Raw genomic sequence first — 14715 nt, forward strand, 5'->3', positions numbered from 1 at the left:
TATTAACTGCCAATCAGCCCAAAATCATTAAAATACCCCCAAATCCATAATCACATAATACAAGATGCTCTTTCCCTCTCTAGAATAAAATTCACCACCTTAATTGATATTCCCAGGTTGACACTGTGAGGGGAGTGAATTAGGGGGTCTCTAAAATTTCTCCTGAAATCCTCCCGACAAGGTTTCTGGCACTCCTCTTGGTATTCCCAATACAAATGACACCCACTCAATTTAAGCATTGGCACACTTGTTTTGTTGATCATTGCATTGTTGGCACTGGCACAACCTACTCACACTGACAACTAGACTCCTAGCACTGTCTCTACTTCCACACACACACACACACACACAAACATACATAGTTGTATGCACATCCACCTCACAACCACCAAGTGGCCAAATCTACCAGATGGTGCACACCCACACTGCAAGCATCCACGACACTTCTATATCCACAATGGTACACATGCATTCAGAAAACACAATATATATATGGTTGGACAAGTTGCCTACATCCACGAAGCAATACCCTACCCGGGGTCTCGTGTACAGCTCAACACTCAACAATATTTTAGCAGCTACAACTGCTAGGAACTCCAGCCCCCGTTTACATAGCTACAACTGTGAAGATGGTACAATAACCAATTTGGATTGTTTGTCCCAACAGTCAAGGAGCAACAACCCCCGACGATGTCCAGCTACAACTGAACACCCCCAAGTATAAAGCTTAAATGGGCTTATAGAATGCCCCAATTACATGCCCAATTGATTTTACGAAATCAGTATACAAATTTCCCAAAAATTGATACGACTTGTGACTTGGGAATTTTATCACACACTTTGCCTAGAGTCATTAAAAAGTAAAATAAGGATTTGCAAATTGTGGATTACCTCCCCGATGTAATTCCACTGTTGACTGCTCCCCCAGTACATAGGTGTTACACTGTGTATGCTCCACACATCAATACAGTTGTCTCAACACCAAATCCCCTCCTCCACCAAGAACCGACCTCGTGTGAGCTTAGGTTGATTTTTAATGAGTTGTCCTTGCTGTCAAAACCGTCAGATGTGGCAGTGTACAATATACCAGTGGCAAATTACATCAGATGTGGCAATTGCAGCATGGGTCAGCTTTGAAGGCAATTTGGACAGAGTCCAGTTTTGGCAGAAGGGTTAGAAAGTTGTAGAGCCTCGAGTCGTCTTTCAAACGCAACTAGAATCGCCTCGTTCTGACTCCGGATGAGACAGTTATGATTGTTTCCATACGATCGCTACAAAAAGTCCAACATGTTCGATGAAATGTCCAACTGAATGATCGCACGCATTCCGAGATCAAGTGGCCCCATTGTTGACATGGAAGAGGTGATGAAGTGGCATTGTCAGTTTTGATGATGTGGCAGAGTGCCACATGGCATGCATGGCAGCAGCCAATATGGCTGGCCACACACAGGAGGCAACCGCAGCCCACAGCTGCACACAGCAGGAGCCACACGCACAGCCAAGACCATGCACCAACAGCTTGCTCCAGCCCATGCGTGCAACGGCTTGCTGACAAAGGCCCCTATGTGCAGGCCAGGTCAAGGGTTAATGCTCCTAATGGATAAGACAAGTGAAGCACATAAGTTGTTCAACAAAAAGCCAAAGTGAAGTGTCATAATGACATGCTCTTGGTAACTTTGTGTCTCAGAGGCATTTGCAACGATGTCGATTCCACAGCCTTCTCGGCCGCTAGATCTGGATCTCTCGAGGAAGATATGGATCTTACAGCCCTCATCGAAGAGCGTTAAGCACTCTCGCCTAGACACGACAGATTCCAATGGCTCACCTTTTATTGGCCAATCTCATCAAAATCTGTGCGCCGCAGCGTACCAAATCAGCCCTATAATAGTGTGTTACATGCACATGCATACACGTGCCTGAATATTCCATAATGGACTTTCTCATTGAGCCAAGACTTTGAATTTCCATCTCACACTTAAGGGAGATCTTGCTAGAAAACTGGAAGGATGATCCGACGGCTAGTAGTCTTGCTGTCAGATTGTGATGAAGCGCATTGCAATGACATTTGAAAGATTCCATTTAAATGATTATGAGCCATCCCCCTTGGTTCTAATCCTATGGCCTAAGTTCAAGTGATAACTTGGTCATTTTAAGTTCGATTTGAAGCCCACCGGAGAAGATTATTGAACCCCAATAAAATTCTGGGGAAGAACTTAGACTAAGCTCTCCTTTTATATAATTATTTTGTTTATGGTTTACTAGTAATTTGTGAAAAGTCTTTATTTTTTTTTGGATGAACATATAAATTCATTACCAAGAGAGAAGAATATACAAGGGGGAAAAGGGGGGTAGGGTAGGCATTGACCTACAAGGGAAAGCCCTCCCGGGGGAGAGACAATAAAAAACAAAGCCAAAGGTAACCAAAATGGATCAAAGGGGATACAACAAACAGGAGATGCATTTGGGGGGGGGGGGGAAGGGAATGGTGTCAACTATCAAGCTCCAAGAAGCAATGATATGTCGATTCCTAGGGGTATTAGGGACTAGGCAAGGATGGAGGGATAAGATCTTAGAGGAAACATCAAAGTAGATGGATATCCAAATCTTATCCGCAGAACGAGAATTGGAGGACCATCCATCCAGATGTGGTTTATGATTGCACAAAAAGCAAGCTTGCCGATAGTGTCGCAAATGGAGGAGCCCACAAAGGTCACGTCAATCCAGATCCATTCCCTATCAAATGGGAGAATAGGCCTTCTAGAGGGCCAACATCTAGAAAGGACACTTCTCCAGACCGAGGAAGAGAGGGGATAGGAAAAGAAGAGGTGGGAAGTGTCCTCAGTGCCGTGAGGGCAAAGGCAGCAGGAGGGGGTAACAAGGATGTGTCGATAGATGAGGAAGGACTACATAGGGAGGCAATTGGAGATAGTCTGCCAAACTATGAAGCTATGGCAAGGAAGTGACCCTTGAACCAGACGATTTTATGCCAAGGAAACCAGGGCCAGAGGATTTGACGAAGGACCAAGCAAAGGAAGAGGAGATCCCATTAGAGGAGGGTAACCAAATGTATTTGTCTTCCTTCATTGGTGGCCGGGGGGAGGGGAGGAAGGGAGGACCAAAGGTCGGTAAGAGAGGACCAGCCGATGGGAAAAAGGATAGAGAAAATAGGGACAGATTTGTGGAGGCCGGAAGAATAGATGATCTAGGGGTAACCAGGGATGGATACCCAAAGGATGCCAGAGGTCCATCCAGAGAGAGGTGGGCAGGCCATTGCCTATAGAGAAGGAAATGGCATTAAGGGTAGTGGACTTGAGGCTAAGGATTTTCCTCAAGATCTAGGAAGCATCAAAAGGGATTGGGGCAGTCCAAAAAGAAGAATTACACTTAGAGGGGGGAGGAGAGAACCCAATCAACCTAGATACTGCTCTACTTGGAGACAACTTTCCAAATGAACTTTAGAAAACCAACAGAGTTGACCACTTTGATTTTTCTTAAGCCCAAGCCTCCTTCGGCTTTGGGTAGGCAGATTTTATCTCAGCAAAGAGGGCGGATGAAATTTGAGGAATTGCTACCTTTCCAATGGAAGGAGCAAAAGAGACCTTCAATGGATTTGATTGTAGAAGTTAGGAGGACAAAGATGCCAGACCAATAGAGGTACATGGACTGGAGAACCGATCTGATGAGGGCAAGGAGGGCAAGGCGACCAACTTAGAAGAGGAGTTTGCCTTTCCAAAGCTGAAGCCTCTTTCTCAGGAGATCCAACATAGGGGAGCTGTGATGGGCAGAGACTCTAGAGGTGATAAGAGGAAGGCCTAGGTATTTAACTGGTAAGGAACCCAAGGAGAAGCCAGTGATCCCAATGAGTTGGGCTTGGACCGCATCAGAGACACCAGAGAGGAAGAGACGACTTAAGGAGGTTGATGCTGAGGCCAAAGAGGCATTCAAATGAATGGAGAAAGGACATGATAATGGAGATAGAAAGAGGATCAGCCTTGGAGAATATCATGATATCATCCGCGAAAGCAAGACGGGAGAGTATGAGGGATTTGCATTTAGGAATAGGAGAAATGATATATTGGTCGGTGGCATATTGAATGCAACGAGGACTTCCACGGCCAAGGAGAGGAGAAAAGGGGAAAAGGGGACACCCTTGTCTAATGCCTTTGGTCGAATAAAAGTAACCGGCAGGGCTACCATTGACTAGGACGGAAAAGCAGGGGGAGGAAATGTAGGAGTGGATCCAATGGATAAAGGAAGCAGGGAAAGACATGTGGAACAGGACCTTTGAAATGAAATCCTAGTTGATGGAGTCAAAAGCTTTGTAAATGTCAATTTTGGGAAGGCAACAGGAGAATAGGATTTGCGATCAAAGCCTTAGACAATCTCATGGCAAGGAATGAAGTTATCTGCAATGCTTCTCCCTGCGATGAAGGTGGATTGATTAGGGCTCATGAGAGAGTCAATGACTTTCTGAATCTGGCTGGCTAGGATATTGGCAATGAACTTGTAGAGAAGGTTGCAAAGAGAGATGGGTCTAAAATCATTCATGGAAGTGGCTCCCCCTTTCTTAAGAATGAGCCGAGAAAAGTATGATTTATACCATGGATCTAACTGGGATTGTAGAAGCAGCTTCGGACGGCAAGGATGAGCTCAGAGCGGATGATATCCCAGCAGGAGGGGAAGAAACCCATGCTGAAGCCATCAAGACTGGGGGCTTTGTTAGTTGTGTGGGAGAGAATAGCTAAGAGAATTTATTCCTTAGAGGGGATGGACTGGAGGCCAAGGCGAAGATCAACCAAGATGGAGTTGTTGAGAAGGTTCGGAGTTAGAAAAGGGGGAGGGGGACAGGAAGGCGGGCAAAAGATCTCATGGAAATTAGAGACGGCTTCCGATTTGATGTCCTCAGGATTAAGAATCTCATTCCCTGAAGAGGAGATGAGCTTGGGATGGTATTGACAATGGTTCTGTCCTTGAGGAACCGGCGAAGATAGGTAATGTTAAGAGTCACCCGAGTCCAGCCATTTGACACGAGCTTTCTGATGGAGGAAACTCTCTTCTTGAGCCAAAAGCAAGGACCTTTTCTTCCTCGACAAGGCCTTGGTTTAGGAGGTCAAATTGTATTCTAGATTGAATGGGGTGGAGTTTGTCCTGGCTAGATGAGACACGAAAAGAAATGTTGCCAAATGAGGAAGAATTCCAGAGCATGAGGGGAAGCTTTGACATTTTAAGCTTTTTGGCGAAGGCAATGAGGGGAGAGGAAGATTAATGCACAAGAATGCACCAAGCACCGCAGACAATTGAAAGGAAGTCCTGATGAAGAGCCCACATGTCGAAGAACTAAAAGGGTTTGGGGCCAAAAGATAAGAAGGAAGGACATGGATGGAGATGGGGTTGTCGTCAGCGATCCTAGAGAGATCAAAATAGGCATATGAAAAGGGGTGGGAGTCCAGCCAAGCCTTATTGACGAGGGCTTTGTCAAGCTTGCAAGCCACGCGAAGATTACCAGATCTTCTGTTATGCTAGGAGAATTTGACACCCAACCATCTAAGATCATCAATGCAATCATTAAAGGAGTCCATAACCTAAGGATTAATAGGGTTGCCCCCATGCTTCTCGTGGCTGACATTGAAATCACCTGCAAACCCCTAGGGGTTGGAGCCCGTGGAGGGGGCAAAGGACTGCAGCTCCGACTAGCAAAAGAGCCTTTGGAAGGCAAGATGGAGAAAAAGAGTTCAGGTAATCAACACCATTCACTTAGGCATATCCCTTGGCCACTAATCGAGCAAAAGAACCATCTGGATTTACCTGAACGATGTAAATCCATCGACAACTAATAGCGGACTTACCCTGAGGTAATGGTACAAGTACAAGATCCTAAGTATGATTTTCATCCAAGGCCAATAACTCCTCTTCCATAGCTATCCTCCAGCCAAGACAAGATAATGCCTCTACAACAGACTTAGGAACTGGATAACTAAGACAAAGTAGTTAGACAAGAATAAAATGATGATGATAGACCAGAATTAGAAACAAAGTTAGAAATGGGATGTTGGGTACAACTCCGAACACCCTTACTTTATGCAATGGGAACATTAATATCAGAAGATGATGATGAAAGGGAAATACATGGATCAGGGACCGTAGGAGAAGATGACGATGTAGGAACCGTAGAGACAAGGGGTGCTGAATCTTGATGAGGACGACGAGTGTAGACAATTGGACCAACTGATGGTGAGGGCACTACTATGGAAGGTGGTGGTGGCACTACTGTATCCGCAGGAACTTGTGGAGAATAGTGTTGAACAACATATAGGGGAATATCATCATCCATCATACCTCTCTCCCAGTACTAGGATACTAACAGCGTGAGAACGATGCTTACCCGTCTTACATCTCTACTAGGATTTCTGATAGCAATATCTTAACCATCACAATCACACAACACCAAACAAAATAAAAAATTGCAACGGAATCAAAGTATAATATAGCAGAATCATAAAATTAGTGGGGATAATATCTAATGTTAGTATTACATAACAAGAGTTATTCCATTCACATTCGTTCATGTCGTACATATAATAACTCCAAAATAATATCACTCAATAGTACGGTATTAAAATAATAGTACACGACCACCCAACTCACGGTGCTGCGTACACACGTGTCACAGGCACAGTCAGGGTCGTGCTCCTCAACCTCTGGTGTCCACCAGTCATCAGCTCCGTACTCGGGCACGATGGGCACTATAGCACCTGCATTGTCATTTAAAATGCAACATATATGTGGGGTGAGCTCTAACTAGCTCAGTGAAGGGTGGGGTTCATGCAAGCATATACACATAGTCCATGATGCGAATGAATGCAAAATATAAACATATAGTCCATGATGCGTATGATGCAATTCATTTTATTTTAAACCACCTAGCATACAACTAAGTCGGGTTCATGCTATTGAGGCATTAAGTTGTATCCCTGGTCCCAGAACTTGCACATCGGTCACCCAGCGATACAAACCCTAGTGGTGATCAGGAGCCTACCAGTCCCGAAATGCGACCATCGGTCACCCAGCAAACCCTGATAACCCCCCCTTGGCAATCATGGCACCGGAATTACTATCGGCCACGCCGACTAGTTTCCACCTCCGGCAACAATCACATCGTACTGCGAAAGTGACATTCAAGAAAGGTTCATCGAACATACCACAGGTTATCCAACACCTTACCCCCTATTGGTAAGGAGACGTAGTATAGGGAATGTAACCCAACCATAATATACTACATGCTTTGCATAATGATACATGTAGTATGGCATACGATACCAGAATTAACCACCAGCCACATCGCATCCATGTCCAAGCCTATCTAGTATACTATTGGGAATACGCCCACACTCCTATATGTGTTTTGGTAATAACAAACAAACAAGTAGCTTTACCTTGATTCCTAAGTGTTGCCTAGTGTAAGAGAACATCTCAAGCTACATATATTTGGAGACCTCAAATCAAGACTTAAAGACCAAGACATGAAGGCACAATCAAGAAGCATAGAAGATGGAATGCTAAGAGTGGGAGCATAAAGTGAAGACTCGAAGTATCAAGTCCAAATGAAGTTTTCTAGGATAGTTTAGATTCTTCTTATTGTAACTTATACTTTCTTTATATGTATGTGCACGCACACTATGCATTGCATATCATCATTCATTGCATATCATCATTCTAGAATGACTTTAGGACATCCCTTGACCAAACATGGAAGTCCTTAGGTGGTGTAGAACATATCAAGAAATATATGTTCTAGTGATATTTTGTGAAAAACACAATGACCAAACTCAAGGGCATTTTGGGTAACTTTAGAGTTGGTATCAGGAGATGGACTCCTCACAAAAGTTGTAGGAAATTGAGTCACGATTCCAATGCAACTGGTATCAGGTCAATCCAAGGTCAGACCGAAAATTTATGGTCAAATCACTGATGACTGATCAGTATGACAACATTCTGTCAAAACAGAGTGTTATGTTGGCGGTCGACCGGTTGGAAGCCCCGGCCGACCAGCACTGTCCAAGACCATAGCCGGTCAACCAGTTGGAAGTCCCGATCCACCGGTGACTACCTAGAACACCTCCAACGGCTCTATTTGTACTCCAACGGCTCTTTCCAGTCGACTGGTGGACCCAGAATATGACCGTTAGAGCCTGATTTGCTGCCTAAAATGATCACCTAACCTCATCTATAAATACCTAAGAAGCTATTAATTAATGATTAACAATTCTGAAGCTTAAGAGCACATTCTAAGGAGCTTTACGAGTCAAAAGCATTCTACTTTACTTGAGCAACTTGGTCTTCACCCTATAAAAAAAAAAAGCTCAAGTCTCCATCAAGGGTCTTCCATATTCTCACTGTGCAAGTCAAAGAATTAGAGAAGACTTATAAGGTGCATTCATTCATTATTATCATATTCATCATTCGCAGCACACCAGAGGTAACCCTCTTTATTCCACTATCTTTTCTGTTTTACATCAATTCCTAGACTATACTAAGGATTGTGTAAGGATCCTCTTATTTTTAAAAGAGTGTAAGACACCTCTCTACCTGTAAAGGGGATTGTAAAAGGTGTCTCATTACCTGTAAAGGGGATTTGTACAGATACTCTTATTCATAAAAGATTGTAAAGGTTTTTCTTCCCTACCTATTGTACTGAAAGGGAGAGCTAGTGGAATACCTAACAAGCAGAATCTTGTAGGGAGTGAACTAGACTCAGGTTGAGTCGAACCACTATAATTCTTGGTGTTGTATGATTATGAGTACTTTATTTCATTCTGTAATTTTTATTTACAATCACACTTGGGATAATAATTTTCAAAAGAATTGAATTTCTGCTAGTATAACCTATTCACCCATCCCTCTAGGATTATTTTAATTGGTATCAGAGCGGGAGCTCAAAGTATTAGGACTATTTTTGTCTTAAAAGTGAGTCAAAGACCATGGCCACATCCCAAGGACCACCAGAGGGTATGAACGCCTCGAGACCCCCTTACTTTAATGGAGAAAATTTCTCCTTTGGAAATGTAAGTTTAAAAATTTTGTTTGTGGACATAATATTCTTATGTGGAGAGCCATAGAGAATGGACCCTATGTCATCACAAAAGAAGTTGAAGGAAGGAAAGCACTAAAGGACGAGACGGAGTGGACTGCCAATGATATAACTTTTGTCCAATATAATTTCAGAGCCATCACCTTCCTCCAATGTGCATTGGACGAGAAAGAATTCAACTGAATCATAACATGTGACATAGCTAAGGAAATTTGGGACATGCTTCTTGTAACTCACGAAGGTACAGACGAGGTAAAGGAAAGAAAGGTAGACCAACTAGTCTCAAACTACGAATCTTTTTCAATGAATGATAATGAATCTATTACTGAAATGTTCACTCGCTTCACTGATATTGTTAATAGTTTTAAAAGTTTAGGAAAGACCTATACTAACGCTGAAAAGGTAAGAAAGATTTTGAGAGCTTTACCAATTGCTTGGAGACCTAAGAAGACAGTCATTGAAGAAGCGAAGGATCTAACGAAGATACCACTTAACTACCTTTTGGGATCCCTGCAAACTCATGAAGTGGAGTTAAAAGCTGATAAACCAACTCCTGAAAGCAAGAGAGCTATAGCATTAAAATCTTCTCAAATAATTAAGTAAGCGATGAGACGATGATGAGGGCTTCGACATAGAGAAGGAAATCTCCCTCATCACGAAAAAGTTTAGTAAATTTCTCAAGAAGAAGGGAAGAACACCATACAAGAACAAGTCTCATGGTGAGAAATCCTACAGAGAAAAAGGTAAGTCTAAATTCAAAACTAAGGAAACTTCTAAAGATGTTGTGTGCTTTGAATGTAGAAAACCTGGTCACTTCAGAACTGAATGCCCACACAAACCAAAGAAGAAGGCTTATGCAGCCACATAGGATTCAAGTGATGAAGAAGAAAAGAGCGACTCCGAAGAAGAAGTCACCAACCTAGCCTTGATGGCTCTTGGGGATGCAGAACAAAGGGTAAGTCAGCAAACTCAAACTGATTCTCTTGTAAATGACTCAAATGAAGAACTTCAAGAAGCCTTCGAGGCCTTATATGAAGAAAGTCTAAAACTGGAATCAGATTAAAATAAATTGGAAAAGGAAGTTGACGTTCTTAACAAAAGAGTGGATGCTCTAAAACCTCCAAGGTGAGTGAACTTGAGGAAAAAACTCTAAGTTAAACACCACCATTTGCACCTTTACCAAAGGGCAAAGAAACCTTATCAACCTTCTTGAAACCAAAGAAAAGGTCCTAATGAAAAAGAAGGATTGGGTTATGATGGACAAAACCCATCTAAAATAGAAGAAAAGCAAAAGGAGAGTCCAAGAAGGGGTGACCAAGGGAACTAGCCATCCACATCTTATGTCAAGTGTGGTTTTTGTAAAAAAACAGGGCATTCCATAAACCAATGTAATGCCAAGAAAAGAAATTCCACAAACTCTCAAAATGAGAGTCAAAGAACCAAAGTCAACCATGCTTACTATTACACACCTCAAAGAAGGCAATACAGACCTCAAGAGGACTCCAGACCTATGCCTAGACATAGAAGACCCCAACCTCAAAGGGGATATTCTATTGTGAGGAACCAAAGGCAATCCCAAGCCTCTAGAACCTACCCCCAAGAATCCTATAGACCTCATAGGAAATACCAATCCCAAAGGTCCTACAGATCTCAAAGTTCTTATATACCTCAAAGAGCATATGGATCATATGAATCTCAATGGACTCAAAAGGAACCCAAGGACATCTCAAAGACAAAATCAGAGACCTCAAGGTTACTAAACCACTTGGGTCCCAATAGGGACATTTGACACTAACGATGATGGACCCATGAGATTATAGGGACCAATGTATAACTAAACTTCTACTGTAGGTATGCTTGAAGAACAAAATAGAAGCTGAATGGGTGATAGATAGCGGATGCTCCAAGCACATGACATCCAACAAGAACTTGTTCTCAAGCTTACGGGACTACGACGGAGGATGGGTCTCATTTGGAAATGACAACAGAGGAAAGATTGCTGGAATTAGGAAGATAAAGTTAGGAGGTATTTCTATTTCCAATGTGTATTACGTCAAAAATATGAATTATGACCTGCTTAGTGTCAGTCAATTATGTGGAATAGGTTATAAACTAGATTTTGATGTTTCTCACTGTTATATTAAAGATGCAAATTGATGCAACACTGAAGGTCTACTCAAGAAGGAAGAATAGGGTCGACCCACGTGGCTGAATGGGTCGACCAGATCTGGCTCATTATGGCCCATGATTTGGGCTAGTGATGGGGGTTATTAGATTGTCACTTAGTTTCTAATTTCAGTCCTTTAATTAGTTTTTAATTCCTGCTTTTAGTTAGTTTCTAATTTTAGCTGTTTACAATTTTCAGTTTTAGTAACTACATGTTAGTAGTTTATTAACTCAATTTTAGAAGCTTTTGAGTTTCTATTTTTGTAAACACTCCCCCCCCCCCCATCATTATAAATAAAGAAGGGCTCATATACATGCCCACGATTCGATTAATGAAAGAAAAAGTTTGCTGCTGCTGCCGCTGGTCTTTGTGGAGGCTTCCTTGTGTCTGATCAAGGTCTACGGACTGGTGTCTGATGCAGTTGACACTCTGTGGCAAGAAGTCCGAGTGGATCTTCCTTTTTTCTGGTTTTCATTATCGCTCTTAATCTCATTCAGCCACTCAGGTAAGTGCTCTGATCTGTCTACAGAATTCTGGGTTTGAGGTTCTCTGTTTTATCTCCTACCACCCTGGTTTGTTTTGGGAGTTCTAGCCACCTGATGGTCCTATAATTTGGGTCGGGTGTTAGACCCATCCAGAAGGGAACTCGATCCCAATCTTAGGCTGATCAGACCATTGGTTCAGTTATTATGGAATTTTCTTTAGTTCTGGCCGAAAGTGATTTCTGCCCAGATTTGAGTTCTGGTTTTTGATTTGTTTTGTTGAAGGGCTGGTGGATTATATAGCCTATTGTTTAGTATTTTAATTGGGTGATTTGAGTCATTAATTCCTTGGCTGTTAGCTCATTACAGTGTTCCTAAATTATTGATTTCGACTGTCAGAATTATACTCTGTTAGCTCAGTTTACTACTAGCCTGCTGTGGATTGTTGTGGTGGTTGTTTAGTTGTTCTTTGGTTTGAAAGTTCCTGTAGATTGAGACTTGGTTAGCCCTACCCTAGTCTACATTAAGTGGTATCAGAGCATGGCTGAGAACAACACTCCCACCTTAACTTTTATTATGGAGATGCTACAAAATATGAGAGCTGAACTGAAGGCTGAATAGCAAGCTCATGGTGTAAGGTTGTTGGCTGTGGAGACCCAATCACAACAACCTACCCGTGACTCTCATACACCACCTGAGGTGAAAGCCCCATTGAATGTAACTGCTCAGTTGGCTAACAGGAGACCTATCCCTAATCTGAGAGCACCACAGAGGGTTCCTGTAGAGAAACCTACTTTTGAAGAACACATAAGGGGATACTTTGAGACAGAACGTCCTGCACATCAGAGGCACTCAAGAGACTCACAGAATGTTAAGCTTGATTTGAAGGAGTTTGATAGTAGACATGACCCCCAATTGTTCTATGATTGGGTAGCTACTTTGGATGACTATTTTGACCATTATGACTTACCTAAGGAACGGAAGATGAAACTAGCTCGTGCTAAGCTAGTTGAGGCTGCTCGTGACTGGTGGAGAACCTATGAGCAAGAGTTGGAGGACCGTGGTAGAGAGCCTACTACTTGGGAGGAGATGAAGCTTGAACTATCTGACAAATATTTGCCCCGTAACTTCAGAGCTCGCATACAAGACCAGTTGACTCTCTTCGTCAGGGAAATATGACTGTGGTGTACATGAACATGTTTGATGCACTTTATTCTCACACAGGCATAAGGGAGAATGAGAGGCAACTATTATCTCGGTTTTGACTGGGATTGCGAGCTGAAATCAACAGGGGAATTGGTGTTGTTGATGTACACTCAGTGAGGGATTGCTTTGACAAGGCCCTACGAGCAGAGGAGCTTATAGCACAGTCAGGTAGAAGGTTTGGTTTTCAAGCTGGGGAGGTCAAGAAAAAATTTTCAACCACTAAACCTAATACTTCAACACCCCTAAAGGCCACTTTTCCTCCACGGGCTGATCACAAAAGAAAGGCACCCATGACAGTAGTAATAAGGTACAATGTTTCCATTGCTAAGAGGTAGAACACTTTGGTAAGTCTTGCCCACATAAGCAAAGGGTTAATGCAGTAGCTGAAGTTGAAGACTCCAATGAGGAAGATGAATCATCTTTTTATCCCTACCCCTTGGAGGATGATGACGATGGTGGATATGACTATTACATGGAAGACACTAATGTAGAAGGACTCATGGCATACATATTGTTACTCGCATTTTGGTGGCTGAAACCAAAGGAGAGGATTGGCGATGTAACTGCATTTTCTATATCCGTATGAAGACAGGTGAGCATACTTGTCAGATTATAATTGATAGTGGCAGTTGTGTCAATGTTGTCTCAAAAGCCTTTGTGAAGAAAGCAACCTTGAAATTTGACCCACATCCTCACCCTTATAAGGTATCCTCGCTGAATGGTAATACCTTGGAGGTGAACAAACGGTGCTCAATTCCTTTGAAGCTTTACCGGTATAAAGAGAAAGTTTGGTGTGATGTTATTCCAATGAAACTCACAGATGTATTACTTGGTCGTCCCTGGATGTATGACAATGATGCCATGGTTGGAGGAAAGAAAATTTTGTGCACCTTCATGTGGAAGGGTGTTCCTACAACTTTCTATCCAGTAAATGTGCCGACTGAAATACAGCGACGAAGATCCTTAAAGTCAAATCAGAAGGACATTGACATTGAGAAAAAGGTGATAGCTATGCCTACAAAGGAGTTACTAGCTATTTCCCATAAGCAGTTCATACGCACAAGTCATGAAACCGGAATGGTTATGGCTCTTGTTATTCGGGAAGTCATTCCCCAACCTGAGGTAACCCATAGTGCACTATCAGAGAGCTCTTATCTGATTTTTCTGACTTAGTCCCTGATGATCTCCCAGATGAGCTACCTCTCATGCGTGACATACATGTTATTGACTTGGTACCCAGTTCGGTTTTACCCAACCTTCCCTCTTACAGACTTAGCCTTACTGAACTTGCCGAGTTAAAACGGCAAGCAGATGGGTTATTACAGAAGGGCTTTATTGAGGAGAGTTAAGTCCTTGTGCGGTACCAGCTTTACTCACGTCAAAGAAGGATGGTTCTTGGCGTATGTGTGTGGACAGCCGTGCTATTAACACGATAACGGTTAAGTATAGGTTGCCTATACCACGACTAGATGATATGTTGGATATGCTATCCAGGGCAAAGGTCTTTTCCAAATTAGATCTGAGGAATGGCTATCATCAAATTTGCATCTGTTCTGGGGATGAGTAGAAGACTGCGTCTTGCCTTCAAGACCAAGGATGGCTTGTACGAGTGGAAAGTCATGCCTTCGGTCTGAAGAATGCACCTAACACCTTCATGCGAGTTATGACGCAGGTACTTCGTCCTTTTATTGGTCGTTTTTTGGTTGTTTACTTTGATGATATTTTGATATACAGTAAGAACCAATAAGAGCATATGGATCACTTAAGGCAAG

At 42.6% G+C, this 14715-nt stretch overlaps 1 protein-coding gene across 2 annotated transcripts in view; it reads right to left on the reverse strand.

Annotated features, from left to right (window-relative positions):
• The window catches only part of LOC122085415 (telomere repeat-binding factor 1-like), a 90008-nt gene that overhangs the window by 16034 nt on the left and 59259 nt on the right, over positions 1–14715 (reverse strand). The gene's annotated exons all lie outside the window — the stretch shown is intronic.

This window comes from Macadamia integrifolia, chromosome 8 (assembly GCF_013358625.1).
Source record: "Macadamia integrifolia cultivar HAES 741 chromosome 8, SCU_Mint_v3, whole genome shotgun sequence".
Classification (NCBI taxonomy): domain Eukaryota; kingdom Viridiplantae; phylum Streptophyta; class Magnoliopsida; order Proteales; family Proteaceae; genus Macadamia; species Macadamia integrifolia.